The 14,790-nt window shown below is 33.3% G+C and overlaps 1 long non-coding RNA gene across 1 annotated transcript; it reads right to left on the minus strand.

Moving 5' to 3' along the window:
• Positions 1-10,225: 10,225 nt before the first annotated feature.
• On the minus strand, positions 10,226-11,135 carry LOC138124864 (uncharacterized). The gene is made up of 2 exons (XR_011157300.1): positions 10,631-11,135; positions 10,226-10,573 (listed from the first exon to the last, which is right to left on the minus strand). It is a non-coding gene; the product is annotated as an uncharacterized lncRNA (long non-coding RNA).
• Positions 11,136-14,790: the final 3,655 nt, after the last annotated feature.

Here is a 14,790-nt window from a genome sequence, read left to right on the forward strand (position 1 = left end):
CCTGTGTTCGTATGAGTCGCATTACGGACAGGGTGACTTTGGAAACACACATTGTATATTCTTTAAAATCAAATTATAGTTATGAAAAAATAAAAACTCGTTCAAAGCCAACTCCAAGTGAAAATTTTAATAGTCACCCGTTACATAGTTGCTTTTAGTCTTGTACATTGTCCCACAACCTCGTAGGTAAAATTTCGGCACATTTTTAAAATACACCCTTGTATATCATATTTTAAAAATGTACGCCAATGCGACGTAACCTCTAGGAAATATGCTTTAAGCTTGTTTGACACGATGCTAAATTTTGTAGACAATTTGTTAGAAAATAAGAGAGACCCTCGATCAGGACCAATGAACGATCAGGATCATAATCTGTCTTTGTCAGATCCTGATCGTTCATTGGTCCTCTCTCATTTTCTAACAAATTTACACTTATAATATCCCAAGTGCATTGATTATTTCCGGAAATTTTTTCGAATGCATTTCCAAAACGTATTAATTAGCCCGAGTGGAACACGAGGGCTAATTACGTTTTGGAAATGCATGAGAATAAAATTTCCGGATATTAATCAATGCACGAGGGCATATTCGGTAAGAAAATCGCAACGACACGGACATTATGCTTCTTAAATTATAAATTTCTGACAAAAAAAATCAAGTTGTATAACAGAATTATCCTTGACAACGGAAAAAAATTGTTTAATTTCAAAAAATGTCACGTTTTGGTTCTACGTCTTTGCTAAATATTGATGAAGCGGTATAAAATACAGTACCAGTGAACACAAAACGCAGCAAAACATGTGAGTGGACCCAGTTTACAAGTTTTTGTAAAGAAAAAAGGTATAACTTTGAAAATTGCGTATCGCAAGAAGAGCTCGCAATTATATTGGGTGCGTTTTTTTGCAATCTTCTAGAAGTTGGAGATTCTTCCAAAAGAGAAACTTCCCACAGTCGCTAAATCGGACGTTTTTTTGCTGCATTCTCTTTGACAGTCCACAGACACACATAACATCATTAGTAATAAGTGTTTACTTTTTTGCCATGAATAATAACAATAACAATATGATATTATACAACATGTTAAACAAAAGGCAGCTGTGATTCTGCGCAGAGGATGTGGCTAAATGATAATTTTTGTCGTTTCGGTTGCACTATTGACTCTTTGCAACCTTGCAACTTTTCTGCTTTCTCTGCCATCTAATTTGATGGCAGAAAAGAGAGATGCTCGGAGAGAATCTTCCGCGACCAATAAAACGATACTTCTGACAGTGGGAGATTCTTCCGTTGAGCAAAAAAACGCACCCATTGAAAGACTGGGATTTTAACATGAGGAAGAAGAATGGAAATGAATATAAGGAGTCAGTGGTAAAAATTATGTGGAACTCCACTGCCAAACAATTACAAGAAATGTATTATAGGAAGTTTAATATGAAGTTTGATCCATTTACCGACATTGAATTCAGCAGCTCCAGAGCTGCACGTGACGCGAAAAGGCGAGATTTACAGACAAACCCCACAAAAAGAAAACACAGTTCTGCATCTTTAACTACTGAAGAATTGTCAAAAATGATAGAAATATGGGATGAAAATACGCCAAACGGGCTACAACGAAAACTGTTTCACATTGTAGGATACGAGCTCGCTTGGCGAGAAGGCGAAGCAAGTACTTGCTGTATTCAACACTTTATAGAAGAAAAAGACAAAAATGGTGCAAGAACAGGACGTGTTGAATATAATCCCGTATTCAGCAAAACAAGCCAAGGTGGTTCGAAGAAGCTAGCGGACAGTAAATGGTTGGTGGAGAATAAAGATAATCCAGATATTTGTCCAGTTCGGTAACTACAATCTTGTTTTCAGATTGTTGAGAAAACTCTTAGAAAAAAGAACAAAATTTATTAGCACAGACAGATTATTTTTAACTCCTAACCCAAGTTGTCAAAACCAACAATCTAAAGGATGGTTTAAAAACACGCCTGTGGGAAGAAACCAGATATCTTCATGGATGGCTGAATCGGCAAAAAAAATTGGTATCGACACAAAAAAAAAAAAAATTACTAATCATTCTGTAAGAGCCACGGCCGTTTCAAACTTAGCAAAGCAAGGAGTCGGAGAACAGCAGCTTATTAAAATTACTGGACATAGCAGCGCACATTCTATCCGTCCATACTTACAAATGGACATGGAGCATCACCAAACCATCATTAATTCAATGAGGCAGAAAATAAAACCATTTGGAAGCAGTTCTTGTAATGACACTTCATCACTATCAGATAATTCTTCCAAAAATATGATTACTTACAACAATTGTGTGTTCAATTTTAACAGTAACTCTTCTAATTAATATTAATTTTGTAATTTGAGATTTTTAATAAATTAAATGATTTTGATTGGCTGAAAAAATTTCCACTTATTAATTTCATGTTGGGTTAGCTAGGTGCAAAAAATTTCCAGGAAATCTCTGTATTGTTATAGAAACGACACCAAATTCTCTTTTTCTATTGGCTATTTTTAAGTGTCGTGCGATTTTCTACAAAATTTAGCATCGTGTCATACAGCCTTTAGAACAAGTAAACCGCATTGGTGTACGTTTTATAAAACATGATAAATTTGATCATTATATCCAGTCTAGCTTGACACATTCAAAGCGACGAACTTTAGGACGTGCAGTAAGTGTTATCATCCAAAAGGACGATAAGCTCGTAGTCCCATTGCAAGCACATTGCAATTTACAGTCATCTTGCAAAGTACACGTCCTGTATAATAGCTGTAATGAAAGCATTACGAATCTGCCGAATATTTTCATTTGGATTTCGTACAGCAAGAAGTTGTCTGCACCGTTTGCCGCCTCCTTGGATACTTTTAAAACGACCAGAACATGCCTGGCGCATATGAATATGTTCATCAGACCGTCTTCTCATTACCGTAGAAGTGTTAAAATGTCTAACCTTTTGGCTGTTTCCTGAAAATATAAACCTACCTCCTTTATGGCAATAATTCGCCCCGTTGCAAATGCAAATAATTGTCCAAATCATCCTGAAGCACGAACTCTGAGCCTTTTAAGAAAGTTTTCAGAATCAAGGACAGACTTTACCATTCTATAGATGTATGAGAAAAAACTCTTTACCTTACTTAGTTTTGCCATTTTTTGACTTAAGATTAAAAGAAGATAAGTAAAAAAAGATTAGTATTTTAGTGTGAGGTGATGTACACAACAAGCATATTTTCAGTTTGATTTATTTAAGTATCCTCTAGTATGTATATGTCAAATTTCGTTTTTTCTTTCAAAATATTAAACTCATCTTAAGAAATCTGAATTTGAAAAGATATTTTTCAGTCTTGTAGAGTTGTGATAGGTTTAGAATTTATCGGGCAAAATCCTTCCATAATTTTTGAAAAAAAATCCCAAATGAAGTTTACATCGTAAATTAATGTAAATTAAATTGAATTAGTAAGACAAACTCTTAGGGCGTGAGTTGTTGCAATTTTTATTCTCATTAAAGTATTTGGTCGTGTGTGACACATACAATAGAAAATTATAAGATAATAACTGTTCTAGAATAAAACCATGTTCTAAGATTTTATCTTCTATTAATTGTTATCATTGTTGTGGACAAAAATTATGAGATTTAGCAAATTCAACTTGACTATTTTGTCCGGCATTTATCTAAGAATCCTTTTGTAAATATGTTTACATGCAATAAAAATAAATCATTTTTGTTACATTCGTAATCTTGGCAAAGCTTCGTTTCTACAAGGTTAATCTTAAATATTTTTACCGATTAGAATAATATAAAAACGATTATTCTAAATTTTATTGATCATTTATTCATAGTAAATACGACTATAAAATCGTAAAAATTACGATAATTACTTAACCATAAAAACAGAAAAATACGACTTTCCACAAATAAAAATTAATTAAGGTTGTGTTTATTGTGATATGGGGTAATATGACGCAATAAGTAAACCATCTACGTATTATTAGTTTTGGTAATAAATAACGCAATAAACGGGTCTATCAGTTCATTTACCTAGCTTTGGCTTGCAAAGGAAAATTACATAATTCACTTCATTAAATAAAAACAATATGATCAAGTATAACGGAATTTAGGACTTTTAATTATGACGTCATGGAAATGTGGGGTCTCGAGGTAATTACTCGCCAAGCGATACAGTAGATAAGAAAATTAAAAAAAAATTCTGTAAATGTAAAGTAAAAATGAAAAGTGGGTACGAGGGTGATGTGAAAAATTCTCGACCTGGTATAGGTATAGATGTCGGTCATATCAACAGCAGAGAATAGTTATTATTATTATTATAAATTATACATTATAAATGATTGTCTCATCGCAGTTGGCGTTGAAAACGCCCACAAATTTTGGATGTGCCGCCAGCCTCGCAACGTTAGACAATTTAGTAGACAGATTTTCACTACCGCCAGAAGCGCCACCTGTTGGCGATACTAGTCTCACTCATGTTACGAGACTTGCGGTACATTCAACTATGTTGCCAACGCCTACTGCGAAGGGACAGTAATTTATAATGATTCTTTATTTTATTAAGTCCGTTAAGCCAGTGAAGTGAGTGTTTTTTGTGCATGAAAAGGTCTTTTACGCCGAGACGCAGGTCGAGGCAGGGCCTTTGAATGCACAAAAATAGTAGTTTATTTAACAAGTTGAATACGTTTTTTTGTTCGACGAGCCCCTTAAAAGCTCCAAATCGCTTAAAATCTTTAAAATTAGCTTGACGTTTCGTTTTGACAAGTTGTAACATTTGACAGTTGTAAAATTCTCAAATTCTGACAGTGTCGAATAAAAAATCGTAATATTTTATCCAACAAACATTTTTTTGGTTCTTATATACATCTTGTTTGGTTTCATACATTTTTTTTTAATTTGAAAAATGTATAAAATAAAGAAACTAGTAACACGTACTCGTACTCGTACTCGTACAAATTTATTTGTATCTATAAACTTCAAACAATTAATTTGTATGAAAATAACCAAAATGTTGAAAGTACCAAACAAGATGTTTTTTGGAGAAAACATTAAGAACATTTCATTTTCATTTGCCATTTACATACTTTGCGTTCATTTAAACTTATCCTCAAAGTAGCCGTTTAAGAGTCGATTGTGAACGCACTACGGATTACGGATCACGGATCAGCTGTTTAAATCTTACATTTTTACGCGAGTGGTGCATTCACAATCGACTCTTCAATGCCAACTTTGAGGATAAATTTAAATGAACGCACGATACAACTTATTATAACAAAACTTAGGATTATCTTCCACAATAAATAATTTTCCTCACTAGCTTTTTCTAAAAATAAATTTATCTGGTCTCGTGTTAATACCTACCTTAGACTTTTTCGCCTGATACCCAACTGATTTTTTTTTCAAAAAAGTATTAACTTCAGAAACTTCGTTATATTAATGCCATCCCGTATGTTTAGTCTGAGCTTCAACATTGAATACCTGCTCCAAAACTTGAACTTTTCAATATTTTTCATTTTCCAGTAAATAAGCCAATACCACATTTTCCGACACCGTTTTCGCATTCTTCTTGTTACACCAGTCTCTAAAGTCACAGTAACATTTTTCTTACTGCCGTTTAGACTTTTCAGGTATTAAATTATTAGCCTGCACCATTTATAATATTTTTAAATTCTGAAGGAGTACCCGAAACTAAAGCATCGTAATTTTCTTTCGACATTTTTACTATTTTTTTTCAAAATGAATTGTTTTATTTATTTCATTTCTATAGGGACATGCCAACATGTAAGCCGACTTACTTGACAGTGAAGGAAATTTTACTTGTTCATTTTATAATTAGGAGTACAGATTTTCGGTTGCACAAAAAATGTTTCACTCGGTACGTTAAAGAACGATTTCGCGGCCTTGATATAAAAATAACTATTTTAGTCGATTGTACCATAAAGTAGTATTTTTCGGTTTGAATATCTGAACGAAAACGTCGTCTTTTCGTCAAAGCATTATTTTTCGTTCTAGGCCGAAACATATTTTTCGTCCGCTTTGTTGTTAAGCAATGAATAACGTTCAACAATCGACAACAGTTAAGTTGTCAATAAAACCCTGGCAATGTTGTTAAAAAAAAAATAAGGAAGTTTTTAACAGCCCGCATTTTTTCAAAATTTTTATGGATCAAAGTTCACTTTGACAACGAAATGAAAATTTTATTTTTATTGCAATCGACTAGGTAATAATGTATAATACATGGACGAAAACAATATTTTCGACTCATTGCTGTTTCTGGACTCGGCTTTGCCTCGTCCAGCAATTTCCAGCAGTTTGACCGAAATATTTTTTTTTCGTCCTTATAATACTTAAATAACTATTGCGTTAAAATGATGCATTTGTTTTTATACAATTTTCAGTTAAGTATATGGCACAAATTGCAAACGACAATCTTAAAATAACGAGTTCAAAGCGCGGTAAAAGGTCATTTTGAGGATCTTGAAGAAATTCAAAAATACAGCCTTTTATTAACAGTTCTCAAACTTTTCAAGTGACGCGTATCCTGTCTCACAGAGTGTGGTATATACTTAAACTTGTAATTGATCCGCAAGTGAAGGTTCTTAAAAAAAAATTCCTGTCCTAAGTTTAACCGTGTGGGTACAGAAGCAAATTGAAAATTTTGCCAAAACCGTTTGGAAACCGCTGAAAACGGCCAATATTAATTCAATGAATGTCGGACGTTTTTTTGTTGACGCTTTTTTGACATTTTTTTTCTCAATAATTTTTGTTTTCAATACGTTTAAAGATACGTTCAGGGTTTGCATAATGCAGGGTTTAAATATATACCATACTCTGTGAGACACCCTGTATTCAGCAGTGACCGTAATCCCGAAAGACTGTTTTCTTATTGTCAAATAGTCAATCAGTTACAAGTTTTGTGGTCCACGAATAATCAATTCGTATGAAAAATTTACATATTTTTTTCTAGGAAAAATTCATGGAACATTGATAATAAAATTAATATTCATCAGAAAATTATGATTTCTTATTTTTATGTTGATATAGGTGGAAAAGAATATACTCGTAGTATAAGGTAAAAAAATCCGAATTGTTAACGTTGTCCTTGTTATCATAAATCGATAATTCGGTTGAATCCATTTTAACTAATTCCTGCACAGAATAATTGATTGATTTATTAGTTCTTTAATGTGTAGAGAATATTCAACAAAGGAAAAACTAATTCATTAAAAGTTTATTCTGCAAACAAGTAAAAAACAGAAAACAATTCTTCAATTTTCTGCAAAAATATCTTAAATTGAATGAAGTGGAACTAAAACAAATTTATCTACGATCGCGTAAAAAGTAGGCACTTTTTGCACTAAAAATCGTTGTCAAAGTTGACGTTTAGAGAAACTGACGGAATCGTTCTCTAATAGCTATTTATGCACCAAGGGCGTTACAACGATGATTACGCCCGGAGAACGATGAATCCAGCTCGAGGGCTTTAGCCCGAGAGATGGATATCGTTCGATGGTGGTGCATACAACATTTTATTTTTCACTATACGTGTTCTTTAAAAAAAAAAAAAAATTGGCATCTTTGCAATTATGAATTGATGAGGGCGTTATGAATTCATTACGCCCGCTTATTCTTATCAGCCCTTTCACAATGGCGTTAACGTTACGTCGATGTTAAAACGTTAATGTTAACGTTAGATCTAATTACATGTATTTCAGTACTTTTCATAAATTATTTCCGTTGGCTAATGTTAGAACGTAACGTTAAGAGTCCAGAACATTTCTAGAACTAACGTTAACGCTAACAATATCATGCAACATTCATTTTCATCATAACGTCATTGTGAACGGTCCACAATGAAATACATGTAATTTTGAATTTCTAGATCTAACGTTAACATTAACGTTTTAACATTGACGTAACGTTAACGCCATTGTGTATGGGCCTTATTACGAGCGCACCATGTGGAAAGATCCCAGCAGAGGGCCAGCAGTGTCACTAACGCTTGCGCGAGTTTGAGAAGAGTCATAAAGTGGTACCAGAGAGTGGCCGACTGATACCGCATCTAAAGCATTTACGGTATAGGAGGGCTATAGGGAATGCTCCCTCCTGTTAATACTACCTCCATGGTTGGAAGAGTGGAGATGGAGACCCTGCGTTTGCCGTCGAGGTCTACTTTTCAAACTGATATTCTGTGATCGCAACCCTTCCAAAATCGCTTCAGTGTTGGGTCGTGTCCCGAACCAGAAATCAATTGTTACATGGGTCACTACGTTCAGACAAACCGGAAGTGCGACAAGACGAAGAACTGGAGTTTCACTTCAATAAGGGGCAATTTGTAGTAGAGAACTCGCTCGCCAGATTTGGCCCCTTGCGACTTTGTTTATGGGTTTTTTTGAAATCTCGCGTTTATATCAACCATCTAAGGACCCTACAAGACCTGAAGGCCAAAATCCGTGCAGAAATTGCACATCACGTGACGTGAATACGAATGAATAATCTCCGTCGGAGGGCGTAGTGCTTAGCATTAAATTAAGGTACTATGGCGGACAATAAATTTAGGCCGGCATATTTCTGACATTTCAAAAAAGTCAATGCAAGCGACCATTTATTGTCATTATGACTGATGTGTCAGTTTGTCAAACTGGAGGTTTTCAAGCTGTTTGGCGTTTCCTTCGCCTTTTTCATAACTTACAGATCATGACGCATTAGCATAACTGATTTGTAGTAGCACTTCTCTCTGCTGCACGCTTCTTTTCCCAATTTAATTTTGATTATCGCTGTCACGATGACAAGAATGACAAAAATCGAAAATGGGGTTAGTTGAACATAATGCCAGCTTCACATTTTGATGTCAACTCAATGACAGGCCGGCCTAAATTTATTGTCCGCCATAGTACAGTTGGTTGCAAAAAAAAAAACGGGAACTGTCAGAATAAAATTAACAAATTTTTACAATTTTTTCATAGTGTGTGAAACCTTCTTACGAGAGATAGGTTAGAATTAGAGTCAAAATTCAGACATTTTTAGAAATTATTTGATAGGTATTGTCGAGTAGACAATTAATTGACAAATGGACAAAACAAATTTACATTAAATAATTAAATAAAAAAATTTCGTTTCCCGTTTTTTTTTTTTGCAACTAACTGTATTAAATTTGTTTGTGTATGCATTAAATCATTAAATTTCAATTCATTTTAATTATTCATTTTATCTTAATAAAAAAACTTAATTTAATTCACCTAATAAGTTAACACAACATTTATTGATTCTGAGGCGGTACGAAGTTCGCCGGGTCAGCTAGTTATTTTATACAAATTTATGTTAAGACCGGTGTGATGATCTCACGATCGTAGATAAAATGTTGTAAGACATACGTGTAAAAAGTTCCTTTGTTGCACTCACATCTTTCAAAATACTCCCTCGTACTTCGGTCGTATTTTAAACCCGTTCGTGCAATAAAGGATAACTTTTTACACTTATATCTTAAATAACTATTATAGAATATCAGTTATTTTAGTTATTTATTTCTATATACAGGATGTCCCAGAACTCGCTGATCAAACTTACAGTGCGTTTTCCTTGGTGATAACTGAAAGCAATACCGTTTAAAAAAAAGGACAGGGTATAATCGATTTTTTGTAATGAATAATTAAAGTTAACCAATCAGAAGGACGCTGTTAATTTGAATTTCACGTAAATTTAACCAAAGGTTTGAATTGCCTAGCAACATAATTCTAATAAGAATGGTATGGAATTTCAAGTAAATGTTTGGGCAACTGTGAAGATTTTGACAACGTCAAGTTATGATTTGATTCGAAATTGTCAAACTTCGTATTGAAATCATGTATACAGCTGCAGAGAATGCCGAAATGGTCATAATTTATGGAGAGTGCCGGCGCAATGCACGTGAGGATGCAAGGGAATATGCAATACGTTTTCCACGACGTTTGCCACATCCAAATTATAACGTATTTCTACGGTTGGTGTACCGTGCTCGAGACATTGGGTCCTTGGTGCCTAGCTGACAAGAAATTGGTGGTCCCCCGCGAGAAGTTAGAACGCCAGAGACTGAAGATGCTGTTCTTCAGTACTTTGATGACGACGGTAGAAGAAGTATATTTAAAGAACAATATTTACCGCGAACCTATCAATATTTTAGAAGAACTAAATGACCAAATTCACGAAAGACTGGCTACTGTTATTCCTAATATGCTTAGACTGAACACTTGTTATAAATTATTCTTTTTATTTTGCATGTTTCTTATTTCATTTGTTGCATTCTACATCGTTTAGTTATAAAATTTGATCTTAAATTTTTACTAATAATGATGCTAAAATAAATAGGTTAGTTCAATCCAGTTTTGTCTTCTTTCTTTCAGAACTGCCACTATGCTTGATCTGTTGCTAAAAACCTACGTGTAACTCCAGCTTTTTTTGCACTGTCAAAAATGTTCCTAAAAGTCTTTTCTTTCATATCGACGATGCTCGTGTAGCTGCGCTAATACGTTGCAGATGCAGTGTTATGCACAGGAGTCAGGATAAATTTCTTGTGATTCCGATTCACTTCACAGGCCCTGCATATTTCACTTTTTACTAAAATTTTTAAGGTAGTAGTAATATGTATTACTCACTTGACGCTACGTCGCCATTTTACCTTCCTTCAACAAAGGTTCAATTCATCATATCCCTCCCGTCAATTTGCCATACCCCTCAAGGTTACAATTGCTCTGGAAATTTTCACTCATAACAAACCATATTTCATTCATTGCCGGAATAAGAAACTTCTTGCGTTCCCTCATTTAGATTCTATACATTTGTTCGCCTGCCTTTGGCGAAATTATCCCATTTTTGGTTATTTCAAAAATAGCTGTCACTTTTGACGTCTGTTTCGACAAGTTGACCAGATAAATATTGAAAATAATTTTATTATTCATCGAATTATACGTTGCTTGGCAATTGAGGGAAGGTACTCAATTTTCTCATAAAGGGAAAATTAGATCGAGCTCTATTGGTCAATTTGATTAATTCATAACTAAAAAGCTGTTGCACCCTGAATATTTTTCTAAACGTTTTTTACCTTCATTACCATCAAGGAATATACAGTTTCAATTTGATCCGCGAGTTCTGGGACAGCCTGTATGTACTCGTATTTCAATTTCAACATGTTTATATAGTGCACACAAAAAGTTAGGGATACTCGTATCACAACGCCTAAATAAAAACATAAACCTAATATGCATATAGATTATGTTTAGGTATATTTACGCTTTCTGATATCCCTAACTTTCTGTGCTCAATGTATACAATATACTGAAGGACAGTCAACCATGTAATTAATTAAATGGCATTGTTTAAAAACAACTTTGTCATAGGAATTAGAGAAATAGATGCTGAGATTAATTTTAGTGGGTTATATGTCAACACAAAAATAAAATTGTCTAAGTAATGGACATTAGTGTTAATACTGAGCTTTTGGAATTTGCATTCTATAAAAGCGAGAGAATGTAGACAAAAAAAATCTTTTAAATATAGCACAGAACTACTTTGCTAGGTTAAAATAGCAGTGCGGAAACTCGCAAACTAGGCCATAATATCGTTGGAATCTCTTTCAACATATGTATTTTCATCTGTTTGTTGACAACATTTATATGGCCACAAAGAAATAATTCCATTATACTTTTGTAACACTGAATAAAACTACATTTTTAACATTTTTTCATCATTATTGATGCAAAATGATACAGCTGCACACGACCCTAATGAAAACGCTAACAATAGGTAAATTGATAACAGAGCATAGATACAGGAATGTAGTTTCACGATTTTTAAAATAGAACAAATGAATTCGATTAAAAAATAATCACAAGACTGATTATCATGTAACCCATTTCTAAATAAATACTTATAAAAGAAAAATAAAAACTTTAAAAGTAATCGATGTATCATTGTTACATGATGTTTGCAATCATCTTTTCTGCAACTCATCCGGATGACATCATATTTAATAACACTTAAACGCCGACAGAAAATTAATAGATTTGATGTAGATGCTTTAAATGGGCTAACATTGTTACTTTTTAAGTTTTTTGAAATCTAATTTGTGCATTAAAATGAACTAAGTCAGCGTCGTAGGAACTGTGAAGTTCTGATGGTTTTCAAATAAACAACTAACTCATCGCAAAATATTTCTAAATTAATGAATAATACTCTAATAAAGGAATTTTAAGTAAGATCATTTTGCTAAAAGACATTTGTCCCATAATAATGCTTCCAATCTTGGCAGTCCCCAAGATCTACTTGCTCCTTCGAATACCGAGCGCCGCCCCCCTCAACTCTATCGTTCGTGTAAATTTAAATAATTATCTGGTTATATCCAGATAAACTGCTTAAATTTATGGGCGCTGCTTCGATACAACGTTGTTCCACCTTTTAATTACGATTTATCGTCGACGTTACAATCTCTTGTCCCTGCATGGTGTCGTGTGTTACCTACATATGTTCGTATATACAGAGTGGCATACTAAAAATTACTGTGGGAACGACGAAATTGGTGCAGAAGAGATTTATCTTTGTCAATAATAACCGTTTGTGATAAGATAACACAGTTTACGTGTTTTATAATTTGCAGATAATTATGTACCTAGTGACCGGATACGAGTATGTTTGATTAGGTTACTTGAGGCGACAATGACTAAGATAATTTTAGTAGTTCTTTGTTCCGAAGAAGCACGTAAGCTTTTATCGCTGTGAGGTAAAATATGAAAAATAAAACCACAAACCTCAAAAAATCTGACATTATATTTATTGTCTTTGAGTACATTGTTTTTTATTTATTTTTGATAGTTTTTGTTCATTCCATTTAAAAATAGTTATTTATTTAACGAGTTTCACTCGTGTTTTAATCTGACCCACTCATACCAAAAAAAGTCCAAATTACCCAAGAACGAGTTGAATACAACGTTTTTTTGTTCGACGAGCCCCTTAAAGGCTCCAAATCGCTTAAAATCTTTAAAATTAACTTGACGTTTCGTTTTGACAAGTTGTCACATTTATCAAGATCCGTTCACATAGGAGAAAATTCTCAAATTCTGACAGTGTCGAACAAAAAAAATATATTAAAACACTTTTAGTAGATTAATGAAGACCCAATAAAGTAGACTCTTAAATTGTTTCACTTTTGTCAACTAATACTCAATAAATCAATAATAGTAAGATATTTTGACAGTATCAATATATATATATATATTTTAAATTACAACAGAAGGTTAGTGGATGGCCAATAGTCAAGCTGGGCTGGGGTTTGGGGGTTGTCCATTGCTTTACATTACATGGTAGCAATACTAATAATAGTAATAATGTAATGTAAAGTAATGACTAATTACGAAGTTCAGTGGTAGGAATGGATAATTGTAAAAATGTGTACTTTTAAGTAATTTTTTCATCTGTCAATGTAGGTATCTTAAAGAATTGTGCATTACCTGATAACACTTGATTGATAAATATTATCTGTATCAACAAGTCTTAATTACAATATGTAATTACAGTTAATTTCAAAATGATAGAGTACACCTAATTTTCTACAGTGTAAAATTCACTTACATTTTTTTTAATCTAACCGAAAACGCAAAAATGCTCGTACTTTCCAAATTAGAAGAAGGGTGGTTGATCCGGAGGGTAGCCCAGTATTATAATATAATATAACATGGTGAACAGCACCGTGTAGTGGATAAAACAGACAATATTATGGTGCTCTAAAATATCAGCGACATTATATGTCGTCAAATTTACCTAACCTATATAAAAAACATGACGTTTAAATTTCAAAAAGGAATCTTTACATGTTGAAAAAAACTATAATAAATCGACTTCTTGATTTTTGAGGTGTACTCTATAATTTTGAAATTAACTGTACACTTCTGTTCAGTGAAAAAGCATACACTTATATTTTGCTTGTGTAAATCAGATTTACCATTACCTGATGTCACTGTCAATGTCAGTGGCAGGTAATTGAAATAATTCTATTTCAATCAGTAACAGTGTAGGTACTTCATACCCCCTCTAATGTTACTGTTATCAACATTAGGTATAGCTATTATTCTTTATTTTCAAGGTTTATTGTTGGTTCTTTTAAGTCTGGTATAATCAAAATTCGTTTGTAAGTTCTTACCTGATAACTTAATAGCTATGGGTAAACATGGAAACAAACATCAAGTAAATTTACACAACCAAAAAATCGCAAAAATCTCTCTCAAGACTTGTATGCTTTTTCCGTGAACAGAAGTGTAAATGCCAAATTTTATTGACTTTGCAAGAGATACAAATTACATATTTGTAAAAATTTTGTGTTTTCATGTTGTTATTACTACTTATGAATTGTAATTTAATTATGTAATTCGTTCTGATAAGTAAAGTGATTATCATTAACCATTAACCATTAACCAAAATAATAGTATATTATGTTATGAGGAGCAAAAATGAAGTTTTATGTGCTGCAGCTGGTAGATTGGCTGCCGAACGCAGTGAGGCAGACAAACCAGCCAAAGCACATAAAACCATTTTTGCTCCGAATAACATATCTACCTATAATCTGTTTCAAAATCAAAAATCCACCAACAGTGCATTCTACCTCGAAAATACAACCGACAACGTCGCCAACTTTTGTTTTTAGTGTGCTGCAAGTGTCAGAAAAAAGTGGGGTTATGAAAGAAAACTGTTGTAAAGTCATTTTGGTGGTAGTTCATCGTGTTTTTTATTCTCATTTTATTATTTCACTAAAAAAGTATGATATGGT

This window comes from Tenebrio molitor, chromosome 2 (assembly GCF_963966145.1).
Source record: "Tenebrio molitor chromosome 2, icTenMoli1.1, whole genome shotgun sequence".
In the NCBI taxonomy this organism is placed as follows: Eukaryota; Metazoa; Arthropoda; class Insecta; order Coleoptera; family Tenebrionidae; genus Tenebrio; species Tenebrio molitor.